Source organism: Leuciscus leuciscus, assembly GCF_965113295.1.
Source record: "Leuciscus leuciscus genome assembly, contig: SUPER_11_unloc_3, whole genome shotgun sequence".
Lineage (NCBI taxonomy): Eukaryota > Metazoa > Chordata > Actinopteri > Cypriniformes > Leuciscidae > Leuciscus > Leuciscus leuciscus.
Window position 1 is genome coordinate 341,492 of NW_028118544.1, and position 26,953 is coordinate 368,444.

Sequence of the window (26,953 nt, forward strand, 5' to 3'; positions counted from 1 at the left end):
TTTCAAGCTGACAGTCATAGATGCCTTTGGAAATCTAAAAACTGTGAACCAACATTCTTTTGTTAAATTTTCAAATGAAATAATACTCTGTATAAAAACAAGATTTGGTCTTCAAAAAGCTGTTTTTCAAAAATGAGTGAAAAATAGGGGGTGGTCTTATATTCAGGCCAATACGGTATTAGCTGGCCTGAATATAAGAATATACGGTATTAGCCTGCGGGCCGTCTGAATGTTAAGAGGTTAATCTGGGGGAAACCCAAGCTTTATCGATTCCTTATTCTTTTCCTAAATTCTTTTCCAGGTGTCGGAGAAGGAAGAGGCTGAAAAAAATCTTCAGCAAGAAAGCATGGCAATCTTCGTCATCAGAGATGCACAAGCTGTACCCACAAACATTGGCATCATACTTGAGGGACAAGAGGTTCTAAGCGACTTGCTGTCTGTCGCAAATGCTGTTCCCATTCTCCTGGGCCTTCTTTATGCCTTATTCAGTCTGGAATATCCCAAGACATTTGAATATATCCAGAAAGTCATCATGGACCCAAAAGGCATGACAAACAAAGTCAAGAGGCTCTGTGACCAGCTCTACAATAGAGCTTAATTCTGGGTTCCCACACATCCCAGTTTACTCCCGTAAATGATGTCATGTTTGAGTGGCTGGCTATGGTTCGGCGTTCTACGCAATGCTACGTGCTGCAGCGTTCTGAAAGCTGCCAGTTTACACCAATGAGATGAAATGGGACGGTGTATAGCAACAACTCTGTACTTCCATTCCAATTTTTGACTTTTCAACAATGTTTTTTTTACAGTTGGATATCATTTGTAGCATCATAAAATACAACGAGGACAGAGATAGTGAGAATCTTTTTATTTATTTATTTTTTATTGCAAGATGTACATAAATTGGGATCACAAACAGGGAAAACAAATAAACAAACAAACAAACAACCAAAACAAAACCAATACAGTCAGGAACTGACAGATGCGTGCGTTTGTGTGTGTGCGTGTGTGCATGTGTGCGTGTAAAGGTAACTGGGTGGACGTGTCACAGTACATACTTTGAAGAACAAGAGATAGATGAAAAAAAAAAAAAAAAAGGAAGATAGTGAGATACTGACTACAGCTGCATTTCTAGTAGTGATGAAACTGAGAAATTGTCACATTTCCCTAATTCACTGCATTGTTCTCGGTTAAGGCTGTTGTTTTCTAAGGTCAATGTTTGCCAGCTCTTAGAAGTTGAAAATCTGACACTTGAGTACTGAAATTGTGGATATGTGTAAGTAATGTATAAGTTAATAAATATTTATGTAATGAAAATTCTTTCTTTTTTAAATTATTTTGGACAAGATTAAATATTAAGAAATGTTCCTTAATGGTAAACATGTTTTATTAAATCCATATCTTTTTGTTTGTTTAAAATAAATCATTTCAATTCATTTGTATTTTTAAAAATGAGAAATAATTGTATAATTAAATCTATATCTATTTGATTGGAGAAAACAAATAATGTCTAATACATATTTCTTAAATGTGATTTTTTATTATATTAAATCTATATATTTTTGTTTAGATCAAAAACAGAATTAATTGACTTTCTTCAATAAGAAAAATATACTTTGTGCCAAGGTTTAGAAAATACATAGAAAATATTGGTTAGGGCAAGTTATTTATTTTTCATTGGCTCAAGTTATAAAATATAGATGTGAACCCTACATTTTTTTTAATTGGATGAATGAAAACCTTTTTTTCAGTGTGTGTGTGTGTGTGTGTGTGTGTGTGTGTGTGTGTGTGTGTGTGTGTGTGTGCGTACTGTTTTGGAAATATTTTTCTATATAGATATGTAAACTGTATATTTATTTATTTGTCAATGACAACACACATTAATTAGCACATTAGGCTAATATGGATTTATTCCCATGGAAATTCTTGGCTCTAAGAATATATATTTGTAAATCTCATCAAAAGACAAAATTAAATGTTAAAACTAAATTCACTGTAAATATAATCTTAATTTGAGTTTCATAAACTCGGCGTTGCGTTTGAAATCCGAATTTTATTATTCTCCATTTTTTCAATCAATACATATTACATAGCGAAAATAACCTGCTGAAAGAAGCAGTTTTTTTGACAAGAGACATCGTTATGTTTCGCTCCTCTGTCTGCGCTTCAGAGAGCATCTAAAGCCGCTAAACGTAGGCCTATGGAAAGTTTTCAGTCAGGGAAACTGTTTCTCAAAGATGAGCAACGATTTATAGATTTATTTGGAACTATTTTCGTTGCCGATATATAGAGCAAAATGTAAGTCATGTAATATTTACGACTTAATATAAAAAAAAACGTCCTGCTGATGTTCGGGACAGCACTCTTTCTCGTCCTATCTGTTGCTTTTTAAAATAATTGTCATAAATAGAAAAACACAAGGATAGCCTACAGGAACTTTTTTTGTGAATTATATTCTGTTTCAGAAATGTTTCAGATGGCAGATGCTTTTATTGTAGGCTAATATCTGTAAAAAACAAAACAAAACAAAAAAACAAAAAAAACAGTGGTCTGTTATTCTTAATAACAAAATGTATGCCAGCTTCACTTGCTCCCGTTTATGCACCAGCTGCAAATGCTAAAAATAAATAATAAACAGCGCTAGTTTTTCTATGAACAATCATGAATTAAAAAAGCTAAGTCAGTCTTTGTTTGTATTGCATGTTCACTTTTAATACAGCGAAACAGCCTAGGTCTTCCATTCCTCTCAAACTCTTGTGGTCGACTGTGACGTCACTCGTGTGACCGACTGTTACGTCAACTCGGGTGGCTGACTGTGACGTCAACTCGGGTGGCTGACTGTGACGTCAATTCGTGTGGCCGACTGTGACGTCAACTGTCGACTGTTACGTCATAATGATCGTGAGTATAAACAGTGCCGCGGATTTATTCTTCTTGTAGCGAGTAGGCGATTGTGAAATTACTATATACATTTACATTATGTGCATCTGAGTTGTGCATATTAGTAGGGAAATTGATACAAAATTGATTATTCAAATAATCTCTTCTGTTTCTCTTTCTTTAGTGTTTCACAGATATAAATTGCAAGAAGTATTGTTCACTTCTAGTTCATTTTCGAGTATGTCAACCATGCCCACCATTTTTGAGAGTGCAGAGCAGTCCTCATCAACTGAATTGTCAGATGAGCTCACTACAGCCCTTGCTGCGGGGCGGTGGTGGGCGATAATGGAAGTTTCAGACCCCATATCTAAGTATCCTGACTATGAGGACCTCATCTCAGACCAGTGGTGGGAAACAGTGGAGGAAGGAGAAACATCATGCCCCACATCCCCGGTCTTCAGTGAAGCATCTGAGAAGGCTCATTCCCAGCACTCGGGCTTCTCAGATGGGAAATATAAGGGGGGAGAACTGAAGACAACGAAGCAGTGGAGGCAGCAGAACTCTCCCAGTGCTAAAAAAGAGGATCTCACCTCATCCCTGGTCTTCGGTGATACATTGGAGAAAGCTCAGCACTCAGCACCTGTGCCTGTTGTGTCCCCAAAGCGAGCACCTGTGCCTGCTGCATCTCCAAAGGAAGCACCTGTGCCTGTTGTGTCCCCAAAGCGAGCACCTGTGCCTGCTGCATCTCCAAAGGGAGCACCTGTGCCTGCTGCATCTCCAAAGCGAGCACCTGTGCCTGCTGCATCTCCAAAGGGAGCACCTGTGCCTGCTGCATCTCCAAAGGGAGCACCTGTGCCTGCTGCATCTCCAAAGGGAGCACCTGTGCCTGCTGCATCTCCAAAGCGAGCACCTGTGCCTGCTGCATCTCCAAAGGGAGCACCTGTGCCTGCTGCGTGCCCAAAGGGAGCACCTGTGCCTGCTGCATCTCCAAAGGGAGCACCTGTGCCTGCTGCATCTCCAAAGGGAGCACCTGTGCCTGCTGCATCTCCAAAGGGAGCACCTGTGCCTGCTGCGTGCCCAAAGGGAGCACCTGTGCCCATAGGGTCCCAAAAAAGAGGAAAACTCAGGATCCCCGAATATTTGACTAAACATCTGAAAAAGGCCGCTTTAGAAACACCCACACCCATCCAGTCACTACAGAGGGCACCAGTGGCTTCCTCAAAGGTGCTCACATGCTCCTCACATGGAGCACCAATGCCAGACAAGATCTCCAAGAGGAGAAATCCTAAAAACCCTGAGCTGCTGAGGCAGCATTTGCAAAATGCACCAGTGCTTGTGTCTTCCGCAAACCTCAGGATCCCTAAGCAGCAAAGGCAGAAGAATATCCAAAAGGGAGTGTCTGTGCCTGCCAAGATCCCACAGAGAACACTTGCTCCACCGTGTTCCCCACAGCAACCACCCAGTTGCTACCAAATTGACTATTTATGTAGCATATTTGCTAAATGTTGTGTCATTTCAAATATTTAATTGAAATTGTACATGATTTATATGAATGCATGTACACATTAATAAAAGGTTTTCAACCTCATCCAATAAAACATTTGTCTTAGTTTCAATTCATTTTACCATTATTTGTTTTATTTTGCAGGTAATATTTTTTTCGTTCAAAACATTGTTAAATATAAATATTTTTCATTAAGAGCTCAACTAAGAAATATTTGTTTTTCGACGAATGTACAATTTCAAGGTTACTCGGCGAAGCCAGCGCACGGGCATTAAACACATATCTCGACCAGTCACTACTGCAGCGTTAAACAGATTTCAACAAGATTTCAACGTCAAACAAACCAGACAACTCGTTTAAATAGTATTTTTCTACAAACTGTTAGCTAATAATTTTGTCAAGATGGCTACTGTAGTGGCACAGTCTCATTATATATTCGGATTGCGGACAGGAGTGAGGAATAATTTGTTGTATTTTGATGAGCAAACCATCATATTTCCGTGCGGAAACAACTGTGTGCGCTATAACATCAACCAAAAATGCCAGAAGTTTATTCCAGGTACTTTATTATAGTAAACATACATTTTTAGACACTTCATACGTATTTTAATAGGCTATATATTATATGTAATATATAGTAGGCCTATGTCTTGTAGCCTATATTATAGGCTCATAATATCATATGATAAGTATTAACGTAAATTATATCATTATCACTTGTCTCACTAGTCTTAATATAACTATTACTGGTTATTAACTGTATTTCTTGTGAATATCTGGGCCAGTGACAAATAAGGTTTTCAACTGATAAAAAATTCAAAAAGGTTAAAACTGCACATCAAAGTAGTTATTATCTTTATGGGGGTGTTTTTTACTTATTACTAAAATCTCAATTTTAAACAATGTATTTTAAGCGGTTTAACTGAGAATCATGTGACGACACCAGTCAAAATGTCATACGGGATAACGTTAATGCATTTTCTAAATATTATGATATTAAAACTTTTCAAATCAATAATACTTAATGAATATATAAAGTGATGCAGTAAACAATATTTGGAGCACAGAAAAAAATGTTTTGCACAAAAATTTGTGCACGTTCTACGCAATGCTACGTGCTGCAGCGTTCTGAAAGCTGCCAGTTTACACCAATGAGATGAAATGGGACGGTGTATAGCAACAACTCTGTACTTCCATTCCAATTTTTGACTTTTCAACAATGTTTTTTTTTTACAGTTGGATATCATTTGTAGCATCATAAAATACAACGGGGACAGAGATAGTGAGAATCTTTTTATTTTTAAATTTTTTTTACTGCAAGATGTACATAAATTGGGATCACAAACAGGGAAAACAAATAAACAAACAAACAAACAACCAAAACAAAACCAATACAGTCAGGAACTGACAGATGCGTGCGTTTGTGTGTGTGCGTGTGTGCATGTGTGCGTGTAAAGGTAACTGGGTGGACGTGTCACAGTACATACTTTGAAGAACAAGAGATAGATAAAAAAAAAAAAAAAAAAAGGAAGATAGTGAGATACTGACTACAGCTGCATTTCTAGTAGTGATGAAACTGAGAAATTGTCACATTTCCCTAATTCACTGCATTGTTCTCGGTTAAGGCTGTTGTTTTCTAAGGTCAATGTTTGCCAGCTCTTAGAAGTTGAAAATCTGACACTTGAGTACTGAAATTGTGGATATGTGTAAGTAATGTATAAGTTAATAAATATCTATGTAATGAAAATTCTTTCTTATTTAAATTATTTTGGACAAGATTAAATATTAAGAAATGTTCCTTAATGGTAAACATGTTTTATTAAATCCATATCTTTTTGTTTGTTTAAAATAAATCATTTCAATTAATTTGTATTTTTAAAAATGAGAAATAATTGTATAATTAAATCTATATCTATTTGATTGGAGAAAACAAATAATGTCTAATACATATTTCTTAAATGTGATTTTTTATTATATTAAATCTATATATTTTTGTTTAGATCAAAAACAGAATTTAAATTAATTGACTTTCTTCAATAAGAAAAATATACTTTGTGCCAAGGTTTAGAAAATACATAGAAAATATTGGTTAGGGCAAGTTATTTATTTTTCATTGGCTCAAGTTATAAAATATAGATGTGAACCCTACATTTTTTTTAATTGGATGAATGAAACCTTTTTTTCAGTGTGTGTGTGTGTGTGTGTGTGTGTGTGTGTGTTTGTGCGTACTGTTTTGGAAATATTTTTCTTTCTATATATAGATATGTAAACTGTATATTTATTTATTTGTCAATGACAACACACATTAATTAGCACATTAGGCTAATATGGATTTATTCCCATGGAAATTCTTGGCTCTAAGAATATATATTTGTAAATCTCATCAAAAGACAAAATTAAATGTTAAAACTAAATTCACTGTAAATATAATCTTAATTTGAGTTTCATAAACTCGGCGTTGCGTTTGAAATCCGAATTTTATTATTCTCCATTTTTTCAATCAATACATATTACATAGCGAAAATAACCTGCTGAAAGAAGCAGTTTTTTTGACAAGAGACATCGTTATGTTTCGCTCCTCTGTCTGCGCTTCAGAGAGCATCTAAAGCCGCTAAACGTAGGCCTATGGAAAGTTTTCAGTCAGGGAAACTGTTTCTCAAAGATGAGCAACGATTTATAGATTTATTTGGAACTATTTTCGTTGCCGATATATAGAGCAAAATGTAAGTCATGTAATATTTACGACTTAATATAAAAAAAAAACGTCCTGCTGATGTTCGGGACAGCACTCTTTCTCGTCCTATCTGTTGCTTTTTTAAATAATTGTCATAAATAGAAAAACACAAGGATAGCCTACAGGAACTTTTTTTGTGAATTATATTCTGTTTCAGAAATGTTTCAGATGGCAGATGCTTTTATTGTAGGCTAATATCTGTAAAAAACAAAACAAAACAAAAAAACAAAAAAAACAGTGGTCTGTTATTCTTAATAACAAAATGTATGCCAGCTTCACTTGCTCCCGTTTATGCACCAGCTGCAAATGCTAAAAATAAATAATAAACAGCGCTAGTTTTTCTATGAACAATCATGAATTAAAAAAGCTAAGTCAGTCTTTGTTTGTATTGCATGTTCACTTTTAATACAGCGAAACAGCCTAGGTCTTCCATTCCTCTCAAACTCTTGTGGTCGACTGTGACGTCACTCGTGTGACCGACTGTGACGTCAACTCGGGTGGCCGACTGTGACGTCAACTCGGGTGGCTGACTGTGACGTCAATTCGTGTGGCCGACTGTGACGTCAACTGTCGACTGTTACGTCATAATGATCGTGAGTATAAACAGTGCCGCGGATTTATTCTTCTTGTAGCGAGTAGGCGATTGTGAAATTACTATATACATTTACATTATGTGCATCTGAGTTGTGCATATTAGTAGGGAAATTGATACAAAATTGATTATTCAAATAATCTCTTCTGTTTCTCTTTCTTTCATAGTGTTTCACAGATATAAATTGCAAGAAGTATTGTTCACTTCTAGTTCATTTTCGAGTATGTCAACCATGCCCACCATTTTTGAGAGTGCAGAGCAGTCCTCATCAACTGAATTGTCAGATGAGCTCACTACAGCCCTTGCTGCGGGGCGGTGGTGGGCGATAATGGAAGTTTCAGACCCCATATCTAAGTATCCTGACTATGAGGACCTCATCTCAGACCAGTGGTGGGAAACAGTGGAGGAAGGAGAAACATCATGCCCCACATCCCCGGTCTTCAGTGAAGCATCTGAGAAGGCTCATTCCCAGCACTCGGGCTTCTCAGATGGGAAATATAAGCGGGGAGAACTGAAGACAACGAAGCAGTGGAGGCAGCAGAACTCTCCCAGTGCTAAAAAAGAGGATCTCACCTCATCCCTGGTCTTCGGTGATACATTGGAGAAAGCTCAGCACTCAGCACCTGTGCCTGTTGTGTCCCCAAAGCGAGCACCTGTGCCTGCTGCATCTCCAAAGGAAGCACCTGTGCCTGTTGTGTCCCCAAAGCGAGCACCTGTGCCTGCTGCATCTCCAAAGGGAGCACCTGTGCCTGCTGCGTGCCCAAAGGGAGCACCTGTGCCTGCTGCATCTCCAAAGGGAGCACCTGTGCCTGCTGCATCTCCAAAGGGAGCACCTGTGCCTGCTGCATCTCCAAAGGGAGCACCTGTGCCTGCTGCGTGCCCAAAGCGAGCACCTGTGCCTGCTGCATCTCCAAAGGGAGCACCTGTGCCTGCTGCATCTCCAAAGGGAGCACCTGTGCCTGCTGCATCTCCAAAGGGAGCACCTGTGCCTGCTGCATCTCCAAAGGGAGCACCTGTGCCTGCTGCGTGCCCAAAGCGAGCACCTGTGCCTGCTGCATCTCCAAAGCGAGCACCTGTGCCTGCTGCATCTCCAAAGGGAGCACCTGTGCCTGCTGCATCTCCAAAGGGAGCACCTGTGCCTGCTGCGTGCCCAAAGCGAGCACCTGTGCCTGCTGCATCTCCAAAGGGAGCACCTGTGCCTGCTGCATCTCCAAAGGGAGCACCTGTGCCTGCTGCGTGCCCAAAGGGAGCACCTGTGCCCATAGGGTCCCAAAAAAGAGGAAAACTCAGGATCCCCGAATATTTGACTAAACATCTGAAAAAGGCCGCTTTAGAAACACCCACACCCATCCAGTCACTACAGAGGGCACCAGTGGCTTCCTCAAAGGTGCTCACATGCTCCTCACATGGAGCACCAATGCCAGACAAGATCTCCAAGAGGAGAAATCCTAAAAACCCTGAGCTGCTGAGGCAGCATTTGCAAAATGCACCAGTGCTTGTGTCTTCCGCAAACCTCAGGATCCCTAAGCAGCAGAGGCAGAAGAATATCCAAAAGGGAGTGTCTGTGCCTGCCAAGATCCCACAGAGAACATTTGCTCCACCGTGTTCCCCACAGCAACCACCCAGTTGCTACCAAATTGACTATTTATGTAGCATATTTGCTAAATGTTGTGTCATTTCAAATATTTAATTGAAATTGTACATGATTTATATGAATGCATGTACACATTAATAAAAGGTTTTCAACCTCATCCAATAAAACATTTGTCTTAGTTTCAATTCATTTTACCATTATTTGTTTTATTTTGCAGGTAATATTTTTTTCGTTCAAAACATTGTTAAATATAAATATTTTTCATTAAGAGCTCAACTAAGAAATATTTGTTTTTCGACGAATGTACAATTTCAAGGTTACTCGGCGAAGCCAGCGCACGGGCATTAAACACATATCTCGACCAGTCACTACTGCAGCGTTAAACAGATTTCAACAAGATTTCAACGTCAAACAAACCAGACAACTCGTTTAAATAGTATTTTTCTACAAACTGTTAGCTAATAATTTTGTCAAGATGGCTACTGTAGTGGCACAGTCTCATTATATATTCGGATTGCGGACAGGAGTGAGGAATAATTTGTTGTATTTTGATGAGCAAACCATCATATTTCCGTGCGGAAACAACTGTGTGCGCTATAACATCAACCAAAAATGCCAGAAGTTTATTCCAGGTACTTTATTATAGTAAACATACATTTTTAGACACTTCATACGTATTTTAATAGGCTATATATTATATGTAATATATAGTAGGCCTATGTCTTGTAGCCTATATTATAGGCTCATAATATCATATGATAAGTATTAACGTAAATTATATCATTATCACTTGTCTCACTAGTCTTAATATAACTATTACTGGTTATTAACTGTATTTCTTGTGAATATCTGGGCCAGTGACAAATAAGGTTTTCAACTGATAAAAAATTCAAAAAGGTTAAAACTGCACATCAAAGTAGTTATTATCTTTATGGGGGTGTTTTTTACTTATTACTAAAATCTCAATTTTAAACAATGTATTTTAAGCGGTTTAACTGAGAATCATGTGACGACACCAGTCAAAATGTCATACGGGATAACGTTAATGCATTTTCTAAATATTATGATATTAAAACTTTTCAAATCAATAATACTTAATGAATATATAAAGTGATGCAGTAAACAATATTTGGAGCACAGAAAAAAATGTTTTGCACAAAAAAAAATCTTTTTATTTTTAATTTTTTTTTATTGCAAGATGTACATAAATTGGGATCACAAACAGGGAAAACAAATAAACAAACAAACAAACAACCAAAACAAAACCAATACAGTCAGGAACTGACAGATGCGTGCGTTTGTGTGTGTGCGTGTGTGCATGTGTGCGTGTAAAGGTAACTGGGTGGACGTGTCACAGTACATACTTTGAAGAACAAGAGATAGATGAAAAAAAAAAAAAAAAAAAGGAAGATAGTGAGATACTGACTACAGCTGCATTTCTAGTAGTGATGAAACTGAGAAATTGTCACATTTCCCTAATTCACTGCATTGTTCTCGGTTAAGGCTGTTGTTTTCTAAGGTCAATGTTTGCCAGCTCTTAGAAGTTGAAAATCTGACACTTGAGTATTGAAATTGTGGATATGTGTAAGTAATGTATAAGTTAATAAATATCTATGTAATGAAAATTCTTTCTTTTTTAAATTATTTTGGACAAGATTAAATATTAAGAAATGTTCCTTAATGGTAAACATGTTTTATTAAATCCATATCTTTTTGTTTGTTTAAAATAAATCATTTCAATTAATTTGTATTTTTAAAAATGAGAAATAATTGTATAATTAAATCTATATCTATTTGATTGGAGAAAACAAATAATGTCTAATACATATTTCTTAAATGTGATTTTTTATTATATTAAATCTATATATTTTTGTTTAGATCAAAAACAGAATTTAAATTAATTGACTTTCTTCAATAAGAAAAATATACTTTGTGCCAAGGTTTAGAAAATACATAGAAAATATTGGTTAGGGCAAGTTATTTATTTTTCATTGGCTCAAGTTATAAAATATAGATGTGAACCCTACATTTTTTTTAATTGGATGAATGAAAACCTTTTTTTCAGTGTGTGTGTGTGTGTGTGTGTGTGTGTGTTTGTGTGCGTACTGTTTTGGAAATATTTTTCTTTCTATATATAGATATGTAAACTGTATATTTATTTATTTGTCAATGACAACACACATTAATTAGCACATTAGGCTAATATGGATTTATTCCCATGGAAATTCTTGGCTCTAAGAATATATATTTGTAAATCTCATCAAAAGACAAAATTAAATGTTAAAACTAAATTCACTGTAAATATAATCTTAATTTGAGTTTCATAAACTCGGCGTTGCGTTTGAAATCCGAATTTTATTATTCTCCATTTTTTCAATCAATACATATTACATAGCGAAAATAACCTGCTGAAAGAAGCAGTTTTTTTGACAAGAGACATCGTTATGTTTCGCTCCTCTGTCTGCGCTTCAGAGAGCATCTAAAGCCGCTAAACGTAGGCCTATGGAAAGTTTTCAGTCAGGGAAACTGTTTCTCAAAGATGAGCAACGATTTATAGATTTATTTGGAACTATTTTCGTTGCCGATATATAGAGCAAAATGTAAGTCATGTCATATTTACGACTTAATATAAAAAAAAACGTCCTGCTGATGTTCGGGACAGCACTCTTTCTCGTCCTATCTGTTGCTTTTTTAAATAATTGTCATAAATAGAAAGCCTTAAAAAAGCCTACAGGAACTTTTTTTGTGAATTATATTCTGTTTCAGAAATGTTTCAGATGGCAGATGCTTTTATTGTAGGCTAATATCTGTAAAAAACAAAACAAAACAAAAAAACAAAAAAAACAGTGGTCTGTTATTCTTAATAACAAAATGTATGCCAGCTTCACTTGCTCCCGTTTATGCACCAGCTGCAAATGCTAAAAATAAATAATAAACAGCGCTAGTTTTTCTATGAACAATCATGAATTAAAAAAGCTAAGTCAGTCTTTGTTTGTATTGCATGTTCACTTTTAATACAGCGAAACAGCCTAGGTCTTCCATTCCTCTCAAACTCTTGTGGTCGACTGTGACGTCACTCGTGTGACCGACTGTTACGTCAACTCGGGTGGCTGACTGTGACGTCAACTCGGGTGGCTGACTGTGACGTCAATTCGTGTGGCCGACTGTGACGTCAACTGTCGACTGTTACGTCATAATGATCGTGAGTATAAACAGTGCCGCGGATTTATTCTTCTTGTAGCGAGTAGGCGATTGTGAAATTACTATATACATTTACATTATGTGCATCTGAGTTGTGCATATTAGTAGGGAAATTGATACAAAATTGATTATTCAAATAATCTCTTCTGTTTCTCTTTCTTTAGTGTTTCACAGATATAAATTGCAAGAAGTATTGTTCACTTCTAGTTCATTTTCGAGTATGTCAACCATGCCCACCATTTTTGAGAGTGCAGAGCAGTCCTCATCAACTGAATTGTCAGATGAGCTCACTACAGCCCTTGCTGCGGGGCGGTGGTGGGCGATAATGGAAGTTTCAGACCCCATATCTAAGTATCCTGACTATGAGGACCTCATCTCAGACCAGTGGTGGGAAACAGTGGAGGAAGGAGAAACATCATGCCCCACATCCCCGGTCTTCAGTGAAGCATCTGAGAAGGCTCATTCCCAGCACTCGGGCTTCTCAGATGGGAAATATAAGGGGGGAGAACTGAAGACAACGAAGCAGTGGAGGCAGCAGAACTCTCCCAGTGCTAAAAAAGAGGATCTCACCTCATCCCTGGTCTTCGGTGATACATTGGAGAAAGCTCAGCACTCAGCACCTGTGCCTGTTGTGTCCCCAAAGCGAGCACCTGTGCCTGCTGCATCTCCAAAGGAAGCACCTGTGCCTGTTGTGTCCCAAAAGCGAGCACCTGTGCCTGCTGCATCTCCAAAGGGAGCACCTGTGCCTGCTGCGTGCCCAAAGGGAGCACCTGTGCCTGCTGCATCTCCAAAGGGAGCACCTGTGCTTGCTGCGTGCCCAAAGGGAGCACCTGTGCCTGCTGCATCTCCAAAGGGAGCACCTGTGCCTGCTGCATCTCCAAAGGGAGCACCTGTGCCTGCTGCATCTCCAAAGGGAGCACCTGTGCCTGCTGCATCTCCAAAGGGAGCACCTGTGCCTGCTGCGTGCCCAAAGCGAGCACCTGTGCCTGCTGCATCTCCAAAGGGAGCACCTGTGCCTGCTGCATCTCCAAAGGGAGCACCTGTGCCTGCTGCATCTCCAAAGGGAGCACCTGTGCCTGCTGCATCTCCAAAGGGAGCACCTATGCCTGCTGCGTGCCCAAAGGGAGCACCTGTGCCCATAGGGTCCCAAAAAAGAGGAAAACTCAGGATCCCCGAATATTTGACTAAACATCTGAAAAAGGCCGCTTTAGAAACACCCACACCCATCCAGTCACTACAGAGGGCACCAGTGGCTTCCTCAAAGGTGCTCACATGCTCCTCACATGGAGCACCAATGCCAGACAAGATCTCCAAGAGGAGAAATCCTAAAAACCCTGAGCTGCTGAGGCAGCATTTGCAAAATGCACCAGTGCTTGTGTCTTCCGCAAACCTCAGGATCCCTAAGCAGCAGAGGCAGAAGAATATCAAAAAGGGAGTGTCTGTGCCTGCCAAGATCCCACAGAGAACACTTGCTCCACCGTGTTCCCCACAGCAACCACCCAGTTGCTACCAAATTGACTATTTATGTAGCATATTTGCTAAATGTTGTGTCATTTCAAATATTTAATTGAAATTGTACATGATTTATATGAATGCATGTACACATTAATAAAAGGTTTTCAACCTCATCCAATAAAACATTTGTCTTAGTTTCAATTCATTTTACCATTATTTGTTTTATTTTGCAGGTAATATTTTTTTCGTTCAAAACATTGTTAAATATAAATATTTTTCATTAAGAGCTCAACTAAGAAATATTTGTTTTTCGACGAATGTACAATTTCAAGGTTACTCGGCGAAGCCAGCGCACGGGCATTAAACACATATCTCGACCAGTCACTACTGCAGCGTTAAACAGATTTCAACAAGATTTCAACGTCAAACAAACCAGACAACTCGTTTAAATAGTATTTTTCTACAAACTGTTAGCTAATAATTTTGTCAAGATGGCTACTGTAGTGGCACAGTCTCATTATATATTCGGATTGCGGACAGGAGTGAGGAATAATTTGTTGTATTTTGATGAGCAAACCATCATATTTCCGTGCGGAAACAACTGTGTGCGCTATAACATCAACCAAAAATGCCAGAAGTTTATTCCAGGTACTTTATTATAGTAAACATACATTTTTAGACACTTCATACGTATTTTAATAGGCTATATATTATATGTAATATATAGTAGGCCTATGTCTTGTAGCCTATATTATAGGCTCATAATATCATATGATAAGTATTAACGTAAATTATATCATTATCACTTGTCTCACTAGTCTTAATATAACTATTACTGGTTATTAACTGTATTTCTTGTGAATATCTGGGCCAGTGACAAATAAGGTTTTCAACTGATAAAAAATTCAAAAAGGTTAAAACTGCACATCAAAGTAGTTATTATCTTTATGGGGGTGTTTTTTACTTATTACTAAAATCTCAATTTTAAACAATGTATTTTAAGCGGTTTAACTGAGAATCATGTGACGACACCGCAGTCAAAATGTCATACGGGATAACGTTAATGCATTTTCTAAATATTATGATATTAAAACTTTTCAAATCAATAATACTTAATGAATATATAAAGTGATGCAGTAAACAATATTTGGAGCACAGAAAAAAATGTTTTGCACAAAAATTTGTGCACGTTCTACGCAATGCTACGTGCTGCAGCGTTCTGAAAGCTGCCAGTTTACACCAATGAGATGAAATGGGACGGTGTATAGCAACAACTCTGTACTTCCATTCCAATTTTTGACTTTTCAACAATGTTTTTTTTTTACAGTTGGATATCATTTGTAGCATCATAAAATACAACGAGGACAGAGATAGTGAGAATCTTTTTTTATTTTTTATTTTTTTATTGCAAGATGTACATAAATTGGGATCACAAACAGGGAAAACAAATAAACAAACAAACAAACAACCAAAACAAAACCAATACAGTCAGGAACTGACAGATGCGTGCGTTTGTGTGTGTGCGTGTGTGCATGTGTGCGTGTAAAGGTAACTGGGTGGACGTGTCACAGTACATACTTTGAAGAACAAGAGATAGATGAAAAAAAAAAAAAAAAAGGAAGATAGTGAGATACTGACTACAGCTGCATTTCTAGTAGTGATGAAACTGAGAAATTGTCACATTTCCCTAATTCACTGCATTGTTCTCGGTTAAGGCTGTTGTTTTCTAAGGTCAATGTTTGCCAGCTCTTAGAAGTTGAAAATCTGACACTTGAGTACTGAAATTGTGGATATGTGTAAGTAATGTATAAGTTAATAAATATCTATGTAATGAAAATTCTTTCTTTTTTTAATTATTTTGGACAAGATTAAATAAATGTTCCTTAATGGTAAACATGTTTTATTAAATCCATATCTTTTTGTTTGTTTAAAATAAATCATTTCAATTAATTTGTATTTTTAAAAATGAGAAATAATTGTATAATTAAATCTATATCTATTTGATTGGAGAAAACAAATAATGTCTAATACATATTTCTTAAATGTGATTTTTTATTATATTAAATCTATATATTTTTGTTTAGATCAAAAACAGAATTTAAATTAATTGACTTTCTTCAATAAGAAAAATATACTTTGTGCCAAGGTTTAGAAAATACATAGAAAATATTGGTTAGGGCAAGTTATTTATTTTTCATTGGCTCAAGTTATAAAATATAGATGTGAACCCTACATTTTTTTTAATTGGATGAATGAAAACCTTTTTTTCAGTGTGTGTGTGTGTGTGTGTGTGTGTGTGTGTGTGTGTGTGTGTGTGTGTGTGTGTGTGTGTGTGCGTACTGTTTTGGAAATATTTTTCTTTCTATATATAGATATGTAAACTGTATATTTATTTATTTGTCAATGACAACACACATTAATTAGCACATTAGGCTAATATGGATTTATTCCCATGGAAATTCTTGGCTCTAAGAATATATATTTGTAAATCTCATCAAAAGACAAAATTAAATGTTAAAACTAAATTCACTGTAAATATAATCTTAATTTGAGTTTCATAAACTCGGCGTTGCGTTTGAAATCCGAATTTTATTATTCTCCATTTTTTCAATCAATACATATTACATAGCGAAAATAACCTGCTGAAAGAAGCAGTTTTTTTGACAAGAGACATCGTTATGTTTCGCTCCTCTGTCTGCGCTTCAGAGAGCATCTAAAGCCGCTAAACGTAGGCCTATGGAACGTTGCAACCCTGAGTCCAGTGAAACCTGCAGTACCTGCACATGTCCACTTGATGGCGAAGTCTGTCAAGAAACCCCAAACATTATACTTCCATCAAATCTGAACACAAGGTGACAGTAAAGTCATGAGATATAGTTCAAATGCTTTTCATGTAAGTCCATAAACTAGTCTTAATTGTACTTTATCATAATCTCTCAGATGTTTTATTAATTTAGTGTTTATAACTTTATTAAAAAAGCCTGTTTATACTGATAGTGGCTTAATTGCTGGCAACAGCAAACAGTCTACAGTTACATAAGGAAATATTACTTGGTGGAATTATTCTTTTTGGATATTATTAATAAAAATGATTTATTTATCATTTTTATTCCTATTGCTGTTGTTGACATGTGTAGCTTATTTCTTTAAGGGTTGAAATACAAATAAATAAACTGACAAGGCAAACAAAAAGTTTTTCCCTCTTGAAGAGATAGTTCATCATCATTCACTCAAACACTCATGTTGTTCCAGACCTCAATTACTTTATTCTGTCAAACACAAAAAAAAAACAAATAAAATAAAATAATAATTATAATAATTAATCAGTTTTTTCCCCTTCATGTAGTAGAAGTCAATGGTAACCAAACCGGTTTGCTTTATCAACATTCTTCCCAATATCTTTATATATATAATGACTGAGCATCCTGGATTGGATCCTGTTTGTTTAAACGTGTATTCTCTTTAGAATGCATACATTTATCGAGCCGACTATGGAACCTTACCCTGGTATTCCAGAGTTCTCGCGAGAGCACAAGTTGAATTTGCTCAGCGAGTTAGATTTAGGTCTGGACTTCCAGGCTGTGTGGTGATGAGGGTTCGCCGTGAGTTTCCAGATGATCAGGGCAGATATGTTGGTTTCCTACCAGCTGATGATTGAATCTGGACACCATGGTGGAAATGACCTCCTCCTTGTCTGGCCACTCATACTCCGCACAAAGGTCTGATAGTATGGGTATCTTAAGTACCTCATCCATGTATGGAGCAGGGTCCACAAAAACATGCTCAAATATTAGGTCCTGCAGGTCATCTAGGTACTCTGTGCAATAAAACAAAATGTATTTATAAATTTATATCCTGTTGATGATGTTGCTTGTGCACGACCAGCATTTTCATTGTAATAAAATGCAGCCAGGTTTAGTCTGCAAGTGCACAGACACAATTCAGGAAAATAGCCTATAGTGATGTAAAGTTATTTTAACAGCAGTTAAATTACCTGCACAACATTCCAAGAAATGGGAACACTGTTACGTCAGAAACGAGGACACAATGTGCAAGTAAAAAGCTTTTATTTAATAGTCAATGATGATGATGATGATGATGATGAATAATCCGGGTGATGCAGGCGGTGGCGCAGGGACTTTGATGGTCAGACACGGAGTGATGGATGAAGTGCAGCGTGCTCTGATGAGTGATGACGTGATCCAGACATGAAACGTAATCCAACAAAGACACGAAACCGGAACACAGGAACTCAAGACGGGACACGAGGCACGGGAACAGGATCAGACAACACAGAGACTTCATGCAACGATCTGACAAAGGAGATGAGAAAGTGGTGAGCATTTCTAGGAGATGAGATGAATGGCAGCTGGTGATGATGAGTGATTGCAGCTGGATACTGATCAACCGTAACGATCCGGACACACACACTCACACACATGTAAACAACAAGGCACGAGACTAGAGAGAGACATTGGATCTATGAACCGTGACAAACACCACATTTTTTGGGGCAAACCGTAGAATGTCACTATGAAATGACTCCAAAGATGAAGTCTGGTGATGTGGACTTAGTTTGGTGATGTCCTTCAAAATCCGCGTGTTTGTCATCACTTTCTCCAGCTTGTAGAATGCCTGAGTTCCTATGAGAAATGATACAAAAATTGCATTAATTACAACTAATAACTTTAATTTTAGGTTATTTACACTTCGACTAACAAAATGATAAAATAATTTTGCATCTGGCTTTATCATATGTTCAGATCTATCTACCGAAAATATATGCAAAATCGTACATATTTAATGAGATAATGCCTAATTTGCATTATTAAACATATACATTTCTAAAACTTGTAATACATTTTTTTTATATACTTGTGTAAGTAATCAACTGAGGAAGTTTCATGGTGATATCTATTATTTAAACATTTTACCCTATTCACCTGTAGTGTCTCGCCTTAAAAATAAAAAATCCACCCGCAAACCGCCCATATATTTTGATTTAGATCTGCATCTGATCATCACATTACAATTATTCAAATTCTTAGTGTTAAGCATGATAATATGGTAACATCACACTGAAGTAGGCTGATTTAAAATGAACATTTATTTAAAATAAAAGTTCTTCTTTTGGCAAAATTACATTTCCTTAATAGCCTAAACAGAGGCTTTACTCCCTTCAAGCTTAAATTGTCAATGTTTCATTACATCACTGTTTGAAAACACTCAGAATCATTTTTTGTAGCTTTATAAAGGGCATTTTCCCCTAATTTTATTAAATGTATGCTCCATCTTTCATTTCAAATTCTTAAATTTGATAAATATATTCAATTAAAATAATTAGACACTAGGCTGTTACCAATAAAATTAAATCATTTACATTGAAAAATTATAACTATTAAATTAGATTATTTTAAATATTTTTGAATATACAAATAAGGAATGTTGAAAAGAATGAAACTTTATGAAACTAGCGTTTTATCATTCAACGTTGACACTTGCTTGAGAAGTTGAAGTCGTTCTCTATCGCCACGGTGGTTAAAAATGGTACGGTCCACAATAGGGGTGTCTGAAATCGCTTTACATTAAAATGTTCCTACAGTGAAAATAGGAGTTGACTTGTATTGTAACTGTAATTATATTTTTTCACAATATCAGAAAAATTATCTGACCCCCCCAAAACTGATATTTCTGTCCCCTACTGGGTCTTCATTGGGGGGTATAGTACCCCCCAGTACCCCCTGTAATTCGGCGGTCAGTTACAATGCACTCCAGAGTAACACCACGAGCTTCCAACAGGGCAAGGCTCCTCTGTAATCCTTTTTCCATGTGGTAGCTTCCTCCCACTTCGTTACTCTGAAATAGACAAGTATAGGGAACGAAACAATCAACTTAGACAAACCAGAAGTTTTAAACTTCTCAAAATGTAATTTTTTTAAATAGTGATATTTCTTCTCTCCCACCTGAACCAGCTGTGTGTCCACAACGGTGTTGGTCTGAAGGTCCATCAATGTATAGCTTCCAAACTTTGCAGAGTGGCCTTTGAAAGTAATATTACACAAAGCATTATTACCACGAGTGCATTGAATTCAGTTAGATACTACCTATGCATGTTATGCTTCATGATCCGGAAAATACCCGAGCATCCATGCATCCTTCTTATTTACAACTATGTACCTGGTGAGTCAGCCCTCATGTCACCTCCAACGATGACCCTTTCCCTTTCACTCAGGCGATCTAGCGTCTCATTTTGCTTGAGCACTAAGAAACAAAAACTCGTACTGGTTAACAAATATTAAATACAAAAGTAACAAAATATAATAATAATAAAATTCTGAACCAGGGGTGTTAAACTCAGTTCCAGAAGGATCAACAGGCATACTTGAACTTTTTTAATGAGCCTTAGAGAGTTGATTAGCTGCCTCAGGTGTGTTTAATAATGATTAGAGGTAAACTCTGCAGTGCTGTGGCCAACAAGGAACTCAGTTTGACACCCCTGTTCTAAAACAAATGCACAGTTTTGAAACTTACGACATGTCTGCTGTCTCCGTTAAAGTTGTGTCCGTCTCTGCTGGATCAAATGTATAATCTTGCTCTTCAGGTGCTACTACAGATGATGTGTCCATTAGGGTTTCTTCGTCATCCTCTTCCTCCAGTTCCACATGAGGTCTCTTTGATGGCCACTTTATAGGTGTAGAGGTCCTAAATATTAAACCAGCTGCTGGTGACAAACTGTCAATGTCTGAAACTCTATCTGTCGTCTGGACACCTGTAATATACAAAGTAGTTGTGTGTTACTGTTATGTGACACTTATTGTGTAACAAGACTAGTTATAAGTCCTCTGTATAAGCAGTATCATGTAATACATAAACATACCTGAACTCCTGTAGCGAACATGAAACGTCTTCATTGATGACTGAGTACCAACAGACTTGGTCAGCGGTTTTGCGTCTGTCTGGCAAGCAACATCTCTGGTTTGGCTGCTCTGTTCTGATGTGCTGTCCTTAACAAATAAAGATTCCACTATCAGCGCGATAAAAAAATAACAACATAGCTGGACTCATGGTGCTATCACATGCTATCACAAACTTTATAAGTCTAACATGTTATCATGAACTTGACAAATTCAAAGGCAATTTGGAAAACCAACGCGTAATACATACTTCTAGATGTGTAGCTGGATCACGAACAGTTGGCACTGCTACATCCTTCAGGAGCCATTTTTTGGCAAAACCTGCTTTATACTGAGCCTCATTCAAAAAGCTGTCCGGTGTAAAATGATTCGAGCAGACATAAACGAATTTTGGTAGAGTTGAGGGAGCATTTTCTTCAAAAACAAACTTAATCCACCTCGTCTTCAGCGGTTCAGATTTCGGGAGTAAATAGAGAGAGGCTATGTGGATTATTACATCCAGCCCAACGCTTGGGAGACATTCTCGTCAGTGCAGCGATGGCGGATGTGATGCCCGGAGAAAAATCTGTGGAAGCAGTTTTCCAGGATCTGGAGCGACCTGAGGATGGAACATTTCAGATATCAAAAACTGTTTTTGTTTTATTTTTTTTTTATAATATTAATGATCAATGTCAGTGGTCACATCAAATTGTTACTTTGGTTTCACTTTATTTTGGTCCCTTTAAGACATTCTATAAGTCTATAAGTAACACTGCACATGTCTACTAACTCTCATTAGAGTATTAGTAGAGTATTAGGTGTTTTATTTATTATTTATTAGTGAGTATTATTTGGTGCCTCTAGGCTTATTTGTTGATCACATTTATACCTAATGCTTCCTACGGGTGTATTAACTAAAGTAATCTGCACTTAAACAACTCAATACACATTCAGGTTTTGGCCAACTTACAATATAAAGATAACGATCATTGTCAATCTTGCGTATCAATCAATACACCTGGCCTTGTATTAAGTATTAAACCATCTGTAAATTGTTTTAAATGTGTTTTGATGCATGCAAGAGCAAAATGTTTGTACAATTCAGTAAGATTTACCTTTTTGCCATCAAATTTGCGTGTTCCCAGGAAAACCCTGCCAAATACTCCGGATCCAATTAACTGTTCCACGTTATAGAGAGACTCAAAGGACTCTGAAAAACAAACAGAAAAATGTGAGACAATTATTAGCTTGCTAGATCCATTGTTTTATTTTTAAAATATCAGTGCTGGACGAGCAACAGTAAATGTGATCGGACGTGTTAAAAACTTGACTCAGTTATGCATGAAATAGCTAAATCTCTATCTGTAGACTTTGCACTGCCAAGCCTTATTTCAGTCTCACCTGTTGAGCTCTCGTTCACAGGAGAAGCCTCCACGGCACCCTGAGCAGTTCGGCCAGTTGATGTCTCTGTTGGCTCGACAGGAACTTGACCCGGCAGCGAAGGACACAGAAACCCTTCGAGGCTGTTGGACCTGGACAAACTCTTTTCGCTTGGGCTCTCCCATCCATCGCCACTCCAGCTCCCCTCGACGCTGTCCGAGCCTCGGCTGCACAGATTGAACGACTCTCTACTTCCTCTCTCGACATGGGCCTCAGGGGGGGGTGAGGACCAGGGTGAGGACCAAGCTGAGGATGGCGTGATGCCCGGAGAGGAATCTATGGAAACAGTTCTCCAGGATCTGGAGCAGCCTGAGGATGGAACATTTCAGATATCAAAAACTGTTTTTATTATTTTTTTATTTTTATTATATTAATTATCAATGTCAGTGGTCACATCAAATTGTTACTTTGGTTTCACTTTATTTTGGTCCCTTTAAGACATTCTATAAGTCTATAAGAAACATTGCACCTACATGTCTACTAACTCTCATTAGAGTATTAGTAGTGTATTAGTAGAGGGTTAGAATAAGTTGACATGTAGTTGAAAAGTTACTTATAGTCAGTAGAGTGTCTGTTGCTAGATCCATTGTTTTATTTAAAAAATGTCAGCGCTGGTCGAGAAAATAATATTATAATGGGGGAAATCATTTTAATATTCTGTAAAAACAAGCCTTATTTTTTAGTGGAAAACAAGATAATACTTTTTAAAATAATGTTGGAGAAATAATGATTTACCATTATTATATAGTATCAAGCGCTATATAAATGAAGGTGATTTGACTATAACAAGAACATTACAATGAACACAAATTAGAAAATCTCACTACAAATAATCCAGAATTTAAGACAAAAGATAATAATCCTACTCTGCTTGTTACACTTCCACACACCTGAAACTGATCGAGTGAATCTCCTCAGCTTCTCCAATCTAGCGTAGTGTACGAACAAACCATGGATGTTGTAACATCTGCTCTAAGCTGGGGCGTTCAGCTGGATCGCGAGCCAGACACTGTCCAATCAGATCCCTGCAGTCTGTACACATTTTAATAAGGAGAGAGCTGGTTAGTCATGACCATGTGACCTGGCATTTTTGAAAACAGCGATGCTCTCGGTGTACGTTGAGCTACAGTATATATAAAAATTCTGACACACTACAACCTTTAACTTTCTGTACAACTCATTTGCTTTATGTGTGTTTATCCATGTTATCATCATTATTCACTCACGTTTGGATAAGTTGGGGTTCTGAAATGTAACTTCGGCTTGTGTGATTTCCGTTCTATTACGAAAAGGAAGACATGTGTTCGACAACTCGTACAGCACCACTCCTAGAGACCAGACGTTTGCAGGGACGGCGTGGAATCGAGGTTCTGTAAAGACTTCAGGTGGGCAGTAATCCAGAACTCCTGTAAGGAAGACATTTGCACATTGTTGAGCTTTTTTTTTAAAGCATCATCAAAAAATTTGTAAGTCACTACCTTCAGGTTTCCACACTCCCAAAATGCTCACCCCTGTATCTGTTGATCTCGTAGCCTTCACTACTAAATAGCTGACCGCAGCCAAAGTCTATCAGCTTGAGATCTAGCGTGTCTTTCTCAAACAGGACATTCTGTGGATGAATGTCACTATGGAAAACACCATGATGGATGCAGTGTAGCACTGCCCGCACAGCCTGTCTCATGACGACCCGTGAGAACCAGTCACTCCAAGGTTGACGATAGATTATGTCAAACAAGCTCTCGCAGTGCCCCGGATACTCCATAACCAGAGTGAATTCTTTAGGATGTTCAAACCACTCGTACAGTTGTATGACGAAGGGGCTTATGGGTTCTAGCCTCATCATCATCAGCAGCGCCACTTCTGTAACGAGAGGTTTGGGATTCCCAGGCTAGAGAGAAGAAGCAGACAGAAGGTTAGCTGGGTAAAAATCTGAAGAAAACATCATTTTGAAATGTACTATTCTTTGATCTTTTTAGATGCGTTCAAAAGAGCCTTTTCAGCTCAAAGTTATTTGGTGCCTCTAGGCTTATTTGTTGATCACATTTATACCTAATGCTTCCTACGGGTGTATTAACTACAGTAATCTGCACTTAAACAACTCAATACACATTCAGGTTTTGGCCAACTTACAATATAAAGATAACGATAATTGGCACTCTTGAGCATCCGCTTGATGGCAACCTGCACAAAAAAAAAACAAAAAAAACACTTTCAATAACAGTAACAGTTTTCAAGCACCTGGCTTTGTATTAAGTATTAAACCATCTGTAAATTGTTTTAAATGTGTTTTGATGCATGCAAGAGCAAAATGTTTGTGCAATTCAGTAAGATTTACCTTTTTGCCATCGAATTTGCGTGTTCCCAGGAACACTCTGCCAAATCCTCCGGATCCAATTAACTGTTCCACGTTATAGAGAGACTCAAAGGACACTGAAAAACAAACAGAAAAATATGAGACAATTATTAGCTTGCTAGATTCATTGTTTTATTTGAAAAATATCAGTGCTGGTCGAGCAACAGTAAATGTGATCGGACGTGTTAAAAACTTGACTCAGTTATGCATGAAATAGCTAAATCTCTATCTGTAGACTTTGCACTGCCAAGCCTTATTTCAGTCTCACCTGTTGAGCTCTCGTTCACAGGAGAAGCCTCCACGGCACCCTGAGCAGTTCGGCCAGTTGATGTCTCTGTTGGCTCGACAGGAACTTGACCCGGCAGCGGAGGACACAGAAACCCTTCGAGGCTGTTGGACCTGGACAAACCCTTTTCGCTTGGGCTCTCCGATCCATCGCCACTCCTGCTCCCCTCGACGCTGTCCGAGCCTCGGCTGCACAGATTCAACGACTCTCTACTTCCCGTCTCGACATGGGCCTCAGGGGGGGGTGAGGACCAGGGTGAGGACCAAGCTGAGGATGGCGTGATGCCCGGAGAGGAATCTGTGGAAACAATTATCAATGTCAGTGGTCACATCAAATTGTTACTTTGGTTTCACTTTATTTTGGTCCCTTTAAGACATTCTATAAGTCTATCAGTAACACTGCACATGTCTACTAACTCTCATTAGAGTATTAGTAGAGTATTAGTAGACTTATAGTCAGTAGAGTGTCTGTTGCTAGATCCATTGTTTAATTTAAAAAATGTCAGCGCTGGTCGAGAAAATAATTTTATAATGGGGGAAATAATTTTAATATTCTGTAAAAACAAGCCTTATTTTGAGTGGAAAACAAGATAATACTGTTTAAAATAATGATGGAGAAATAATGATTTACCATTATTTGGCTTGACGCCGGAGTGATCTGAAGCAGGTGACGATGGTTCAGGAATAAAAGGCTCCACAACAGTCACAGCATCACTGGAAGAGCTGCTGAAAACACCCTTCGTATCCTCCAAGAACTTGAGAGAACATTCAGGAGCTTTTTCTGAAATGAAGAAAAAACTAATGAAAAGAACTATTAGACCCATCTCTGACGTCAAATTAAGCAATGACATAATGATATAACTTACATTTTACTATTCAAATCTTAATAGTGTAACAAAGTCTCTGCTTAATATCTGCAAACTCTTTATTGTGATGCTCCTCCAACAGACATTCAGTTGTCTATAAGTAACATGAGTGATGTAGAATAGAATGACTGACTGCGCTTGACAGGGCTCATATAAGTACGAGAGAGAGCGCCGGCCGCGCGCGCGCACTCACCGTCTTCAAACAACACGAGCGCTGTCTTGCTCTCTCTCTCTCCCTCGTGCATATTCATTAGACATGTCGTGTCTAAATCATTAGACACGATAGAAAAAGGGCGGAAGACCAAAGTTTCACGTGGAGCATTCGGAGATTTTTTTCTCTTGAATTACCGCGGAGTGTGAATTGTGGTAAAAAATAAACTGCCGGGATAATCACACAACGCTTGCCGTAGGCTACACGTCCACTAATGACACGTCCGATTCGCGAACTAATGACTCATTTGAACCGATACACTTTAATGAATGGTTAAAACAACTGATCTGTCCAACACTGAACTCACGAGGCGTCTGAATCGGTGTATAACAAATCGGTAACACTTTACAATAATGTTCCATTTATTAAATTCTAGTTAAGTACTTTTTTTTATTAGTATTTTTTATTATTTTTTAAGAAAAAGGTGAGTGGCAGAGTGTATTACTATACGTTGTTGTTATTTTTATGTGAATGAAGAATTAAAATATGCACTTTTTTCAGTAAGCTAGGACTATGCGTTTTCAACATAAATGTTCAATTCTGTTGGTTCAGGAAGGACGCCATGACAGGCTGCTGGCTCCCACTGTTCATTTATATTTATTTTTTGTTGGAAAAGCACTCTCTGTATTAGCTTAAAGCCCTCAAGTTTACATTGGTTACTGTATTCTTTCAATTGCTCTAAACAAGTATTTTGGGTGACCTTTTTATTTTTTTATTGAATACTAGACATCAAGTTGTTGTTATTTTCATCTGAAAGAAGAACTTTTTTTTCAGTAAGCTAGGCCCTATGTGTTCAGTAAGCTTGTTTCAGTAAGCTATGTGTTTTCAAGGCTTTAAGGTTTTATTGAATGCTAGACATCAAGTTGTTGTTATTTTCATCTGAAAGAAGAACTTTTTTTTCAGTAAGCTAGGCCCTATGTGTTCAGTAAGCTTGTTTCAGTAAGCTAG

At 37.6% G+C, this 26,953-nt stretch overlaps 1 protein-coding gene and 1 long non-coding RNA gene across 2 annotated transcripts in view; one reads left to right on the forward strand and one right to left on the reverse strand.

Annotated features, from left to right (window-relative positions):
- LOC309510152 (NACHT, LRR and PYD domains-containing protein 12-like) overlaps positions 1-26,953 on the forward strand; it is a gene marked incomplete at its 3' end in the record, with an annotated part of 757,492 nt that overhangs the window by 298,303 nt on the left and 432,236 nt on the right. The window lies entirely within an intron of this gene.
- Positions 19,469-20,168, reverse strand: LOC309510174. Its single transcript, XR_014210238.1, has 3 exons — positions 20,135-20,168; positions 19,921-19,997; positions 19,469-19,813 (listed from the first exon to the last, which is right to left on the reverse strand). It is a non-coding gene; the product is annotated as an uncharacterized lncRNA (long non-coding RNA).